The following is a 7,190-nucleotide window of genomic DNA, read 5'->3' on the forward strand; positions in this document are numbered from 1 at the left end:
ATCACTTGACTCATTTTAATCAACTTTTGCTGACGTGGCCTTTTTTTAAAAGTTAAATCCTTAAAAATAAACTCACCCATTTTTACCATTTGGTGATCCGCCCCACTAAACGGACCCGCTATCCACATTTTTAGCACAATATACTAAGGACCGAAATTTTACTAGTAATTTTTACTTGAAACGTGGCTGGATTCTCCTCCCTACTCAGACCTTAAAATTTTGCCTCAAGTTCATCTGGTTACTATGACACTACTGCTAAGCTATTTGCAAGTAGTAATAGTTCTTCAAGGAAATTTATATATCCCATTCACAAAATATTACGCAAATCAACTGAGTCTAGTTGTACCTTTGTTCTTCATTTCATCTATGATATACTCAGAATATAATTCCCTTGAGCAAGCAGCTTGAATTTTACAAAGAATACCATAAGAAGTTGGTAGTGATTCCAGGGAAAGTAAATGCCCCATTGATAATCAACATTTCAATTCACTTAGTTAATGCATGAACCAGGAAGTAGTGATTTTGTTCAAGATTACTAGATTAATCCTTTACTCTACAAAATTTACATCGCTGATTAGTACTCAGACATACTCAGACATCTTCATCAAGTCTTACACTAAATTCATTGGATAGAGGGTCAGGTTTGTAGGGCGGGTCACTAAATGGTAAAAATGGGTGAGTTTATATTAAATAAGGATACTTTTTAAAAATTGTCACGTCACCAAAGTTGACTAAAATGAGTTAAATGACTTTTGTGTTACAACGATGAAAGTTGAGTGACTTTTCAGTTACAAAACAAAGTTAAGTGACTTTTATGTTACAATGGGGATAGTTGAGTGACCTTTTGAGAAATCAACTCGTAGTCGGAGTTAGGATTTCAAGATTATAGTTTCTAGATTTTAGAAAAAATATAATTTACTGGGTTCTGAATAAATTATTTATACATAGTAAATAATTTTTTTTTTTAACACACATACAATATTTTAGACCAAAATTACTGCATTTTGTCGAAGCCGTAAGCTGTGACTTCGCCCCTAGCCGTATGCATGATTTAATTGTAAGTGGTATCGATTATTATCGTAATTTACTTTTATAAGTAAGTTTGAATATGAGATTGTGGTGGTTTTAAGGATTTTGTTTGTTGCTCCAAATGGTGTTATCCTATTGTATAAAGTATATTTAATTGAACAAAATATCACAATACCTTTATGAGAATATATTTTTTTTTTATAAAGTGTAATACCGTTGACTAAATGGTGCTTCCGCTATTAGACGTGGATCTAGGACTGACCGTGTATGTTCAGTTAAATATATTGATTTTTACTTGAATTACATATGTATATGAAAAAATTAAAATGTGTACGTACAAGAAAATTATAATAAAATTTATTCGAACTCATATTTTTCATTAAATTAATAAAAACAAAAAATGTATCTCACTTTGAACCAACTACCTAATTCATGGTTCTTTTTGTCCTTTTTCTGAAACTATCAATGTACAAAGATTATATAAAACCGTGCAATTCACAACAAAATCCTGTCAATATCAGTTGAATGCTAATTCGATCAAGGAATTATTCAAATATTTTGCTCGACTCGACAGTTTGTCATGGTACTGTTGTGTTGTTATCATTGAATAACCGGTCAAACATAACCGGTCAAACAGAGTTCGTAGCTTTCCTCTTTATTTATCGTGTTATAACAATTTATGGTTACTAGAAAATAACTCATGTCGACGATATTTAATTCTTAATTTTATTTTCTGCGTATCTCCATGCTCGTAAATACCAACTTGTCTACATCGATGACGTTTATCGATTTTGCAGCTAAACAACCATTTAAGGCTTAGCAAGGAGCTTAATGATATGATTATGTACTTAATTGATGATATAAAACTATCCGTATAAAATAATTTATTACAACTAATTAATGAAATTTAGCTTAAATAAAGTACAGTTACAATTAACTTTTGTATGTGTTATAAGTAGGAAAAAAAAAAAAGTTTTGCCAAATGGACTGATGTTGTGTCTAATGAGAAAGAAGCAACAATAATAATAGTTTTAAAAAATGAAAAACAGTAAAATAGTAATTAATGCAAACACCAACTTGTTGAGAAAATAACTTCTAACAAAATTAGCATGAGATAAAATAAGTTTGCTATTTGATCTTACTTAAAGAGATCATAAACAGATAATTAGTTGCCCCAAAAACACTTGTGTTGTTTTGTTGAGTCCCACATCGGCTCTTTAGATGCAGGATGGTCTCTTTATATGATTTTGGACAATTTTCATTTCATTAGTTAGCTTTTAGGGTTGAGTTACGCTCAGGTCCATCTCTTATCATCGTTTAAGGGTGGGATCTTGAATAATGTTGATCTTGAATAATGCTCATCTTATGAGCTAGTCTTTAGAGTTGAGGAGACTCAAGGAGCATATCTTATCATTGTTTCTGAGGAAAAAAAAAAACTAAATCTCTCATTCATTTACTATCTATAAGTAAATTTCCAAGGGAACAAATATAATAATAATAATAATAATAATTATAATAATAATAATTTGACCTAGGTCTTTTCCACCTTGATGGAAGGTGGATGCAATTGATTAGGACAGCCACAAATGTCACAAGATAAAACTGTATTAAGAAAGAAAATGATTACTAGAATCTTGATTAGGATCTTGAATAATGCTGATCTTGAATAATGCTCATCTTATGAGCTAGTCTTTAGAGTTGAGGAGACTCAAGGAGCATATCTTATCATAGTCTTTAGAGTTGAGGAGACTCAAGGAGCATATCTTATCATTGTTTCTGAGAAAAATAAAAATAAATCTCTCATTCATTTACTATCTATAAGTAAATTTCCAAGGGAAGAAATATAATAATAATAATAATTTGACCTAGGTCTTTTCCCCCTTGATGGAAGGTGGATGCAATTGATTAGGACAGCCACAAATGTCACAAGATAAAACTGTATTAAGAAAGAAAATGATTACTAGAATTTGTTTTATGTGTTTTTGTGGCCAGCAGGAACACTAAGCTTTCGGAAGTCATTTTCCCAATTAATTGAGAATTTATGCATGGACCATGGTATATTAGAAACTAATTTACTCTTGAATTGCTTTAAATTATTTTGAATTTATAAAAGGAAGTACGGCAAAAGCCATAAATTATGACATGGATTTAATTGATTTTGGCTCTGTCAAAATAGACCAGTACTTATAGTAGAAAAGCACCCTTTTATGAAAAAACACAATGTTTCATGCATTTTGGCAAGCACAATGTTTCATGCATTTTGGCTAGTGTCACTCTATTTATAATTAAATCGAGACCTAGCATGAAGCCCATAAGCTATTTAACTACAACGAATATTATTTTAATCTAAGATGTCATAAATCCCAAAAATAAATGAGGATATGTTGAGTGGTTACGAATTCAGATCTCAAGGAATACAAAATTAGAGTAGAAGCTTCTATTCCTTGGCTGACACATTACTGCATTTATGGTACGTGCTATATATGTATTCTTTTTTTTTTTTAGTTAATAACAAATTAAACTTAATATCATATGGAACGTGTGGCTTCTTTCTTTAATGGCTTTGTAGTTTGTACTGAATATCATATGTATTCTTGACCCAAGAAAAGAAAAGAATATCATAATGTATTGCTGTAAATTAAACCACTTCTTATAGTATTTTCACCCATGTCACATGAATTTTGCTTCTCATTTTTGGTTTCTTATCTGATGTCCAAACTCGCTTTAGGGTATTGACTAATTAATTTGAGTTCGCGTCATGCAAGTAAGGGAAAAGCACTCTCTACCGGAACTTTTGTCCTAATCATTCCACCACAACCTTTAGTATTTGAATTTTGCTTCTCATTAATTTGCACCTTTTGTTATAGTACGTCTCTAGATAATCATATAAGTTGCCTCACATTTTTTCTGGTAAAAGAACTTTAAGGGCTCGTTTGGTTGGGGAACAATTTATCCCGGGATTATTATCCGGGAATTGTTATTCCACCCTTAATTGGGGATAAAAATAACTTTACAATCTCGAGATGGCTAATCTCGGAATTATTTATCCCAACCAAACATGGAATAAGGCGGTTCAAAATTTTTATATCAGGACTATTTTTAAATATTCATCATACCAAACAACCACTAACTGTATAAGGGCAATTTAACAAGATGTAGTAAGTTACTCACCTTATCTTTTAAGGTACTAATTTTACTCATCATTAATTGTTAAGTATAATTATCTTATAGGTGGTCAGATAGTATAAAGTCAGTATAAAATCAGTGCATACAACGTGCTGGAGAAAAACGGACCTCTTTTAAAATGAATAATGCCATCAATAATAGAATGGAGCCCAATATGCAGCATTGTACAACTTGTTTCGTTGGAGTCTTGTGGTGGCATTTGGTAGGGATTGTCATTTTCAAAAGTAATGGGATTATTTGACATTAAAATAACAATATGGGCCCTTCAAATGATACTCCTAAATGCACTAAGATTGCTCTTTGTTTTGTCTCTACGGAAAAACTACTCTACAATACTTAAAGTAGGAAAGACTTCTAGAAAATTTTACGTTAAATAAATGGTATGCATGTACGAAAGTCATTTATATTACTAAAGTTTTATTTGTTTAATTAAAATACAACTATCACCTTAGTTTTGCTTCATAAACTGAAACTATCGTAATATTATTAAAAAAGGTTCAGAACATCACCGGTTCTCTGTGTTCTTTTTCTGTTTTAAAATGATTCGGGAAATATACATATGTCTCTTAATGTCTATTTTTACCAAGAGCTGAGAATTTTCGCATTTAGTTTCACTGTATCATTTATTGATACCCATATTTATCATTGTGGCATTGGTGTTAATTTGTATTAATTACTAGTAGAATTTAAGTTCTATATATTATCCGTGTAAAAAAAAAAAAAAAAAAAAAAAAAAAAAAAAAAAGGATATCTATAAGTCATTTTTCTTAAAACATGTGATTTGTAATTTTGAAAATAAGAATATCTAAAGGTAAGTCATTTTCTTAAAACATGTGATTTGTAATTTTGAAAATAAGATACATTACCTATGTTAATGTAACCTGATGGTGTGAAAATTGCCTAAATTAACAGCATATAATAGACAAATTTCAATATTGTTATGTATTTGTATATTTATTACTCTTTAGTTTCGCAAATCTGTGTGTAATCAAACATAGGGTAGAATTGTCATATGAATGTAAATAACATCATGTAATGGCTTTTCAGTGGTACCTTTAGTTGGCCCACTTTAGTTTTGTAATTTTGTAAATGGTGGTAGGAAACCACTTAGTTAAGCACCACCAGCTTTTTATCTGGGGGAAGTCTCTGGACGTCTCATAATTCAAAAGAAAAAATAAGAAGAAAAAAACAAAGAAAAAGAAAATGTTAGTGACCTTCTTTTAATAGGTCATCAACTGTGGTTTGATGCCTAGCTACCTCACTAAATTTGATAAGTAAAATTCACAACTATGACTTGAAAAGACTAGCAATGGCCAATGACCCTTTTGTTGTTTTTCTATAATATTTTTTTTTTCTGTTGATTATGGTGCATCACGCGGCCGCGCGCACATTTTAATTATTTTACATAAATATGATATCTCCCAGCAATATAAGCATCCAACAATTTTATTCGTCAAAATATAAATAAATGAAAAGAAATAACCCATTGATATTTTGTTATCTATAGCTAGTGGGACTTGACCCCCTAATTTTTCATAACTTTCACTCGATCATTTGTTGATCCTAGTCCAAAATGTTAAGTGAGATGTTGTTTTTTTATAAGTTTATGAGGGATGAAAAAGATCTCATGTAGGAAATAAGAAGAAAAGAATCTAGTGAAAATCCATTTTTTCATACGTAAAATATGAGGTAGAAGGTCTGTAACTGATTAATTGAATTATTGAGTTAAAAAGAGCAAGAAAAGACAAAAGCTCAAAAGAGAATCCATGAAAGATACACTAAAAGTTTAAAAAGAAAAAAGAAACCTAACAAAAGGGATTTGATTAATTTCCCTTTAGTGGCATCAATGGAAGGCTTTGTCTTTTCTAAAGACCTTAGCTGGCCAAAGGTTTATTATTGGATGATATGCTAATAGTACATTTTATCTTACACACGATTGTTTAATCATTTGTGTGGTTGGAGGCAACTTTTATCACCCTGAAAGTGAAGGACAAAAAGCTCTTCATATATTTAAATTTGTATTCATTTTCCTGCAAGTAAAATTCCATGTTTGTTTTAACTTCTACAGATAGTACTTAATAGATAAAAAAAAAAAAAATGAAACTTAATAAATATCATGTATTTGTTAGCTAAAAGGCCTAATTTAGTTTGAATTGGTTTAGCCCTTTTTCATGAAGTAATTTTACCACGTGAACTATTTGCAGAAAGCCATTTAAGACGCAATTACCTTCTTAAATTGTTCAACTGTAGTCAGTTAAGGATCTTCAGTATTAAAAATATCATTGTTGTAATCTTGAAAAAATATATTTGAATTTCGAATATGAGAATTGAGCTTAAATTAAATGGGGATTGTTGAAAAAACTAAAAAGTATTGACAAGATTAGCAGTTCAAACTTCAAAAAAAATTACTTTCAGGCTTTCGGTTTCAAACATATAAGTCTGCACTTGATTCCAAAATAGCTAAACTTTTGAGTTGCAACCAACGCTTTCAAAAGCGTTTTCGCAGCGAGTCTTGGGGCAGGGCTTACCAAAAATGCTTCGGGGCGTAAATGAAAGGTGTAGATCCATAGGGAGTATGGACTAGAATTTGGGACATAAGTCTCAGGCATAAAAGCATAAGCCCCCGTGGTAAAAGCGTACATCCCGGCATTAAATTTACTTTTTATTATTTTAAAAGTATTTTTGCTATAGATTATGATTTTTATTATTGGTGTAATGATATTTATACTTTATATTATCACGTTTTATGTTGTATTGATTTTTTCTAAAATATATAAATAAATAAATAAATAAAGCAACTCTCATAGAAAGTAACACTGCCATAAATAATTTTTTACATGATTATGTGAAATTGGTAGGATAGATTTTATAGCACTATGATCCTGAATCAACTTTATTCATTTTTTGTCATTCACCTTACACTTTTACCCTTCTCCTTTGAAACATATAAATAAACATTAATGAAAATATTAGTT

Source organism: Lycium ferocissimum, chromosome 4, assembly GCF_029784015.1.
Source record: "Lycium ferocissimum isolate CSIRO_LF1 chromosome 4, AGI_CSIRO_Lferr_CH_V1, whole genome shotgun sequence".
In the NCBI taxonomy this organism is placed as follows: Eukaryota; Viridiplantae; Streptophyta; class Magnoliopsida; order Solanales; family Solanaceae; genus Lycium; species Lycium ferocissimum.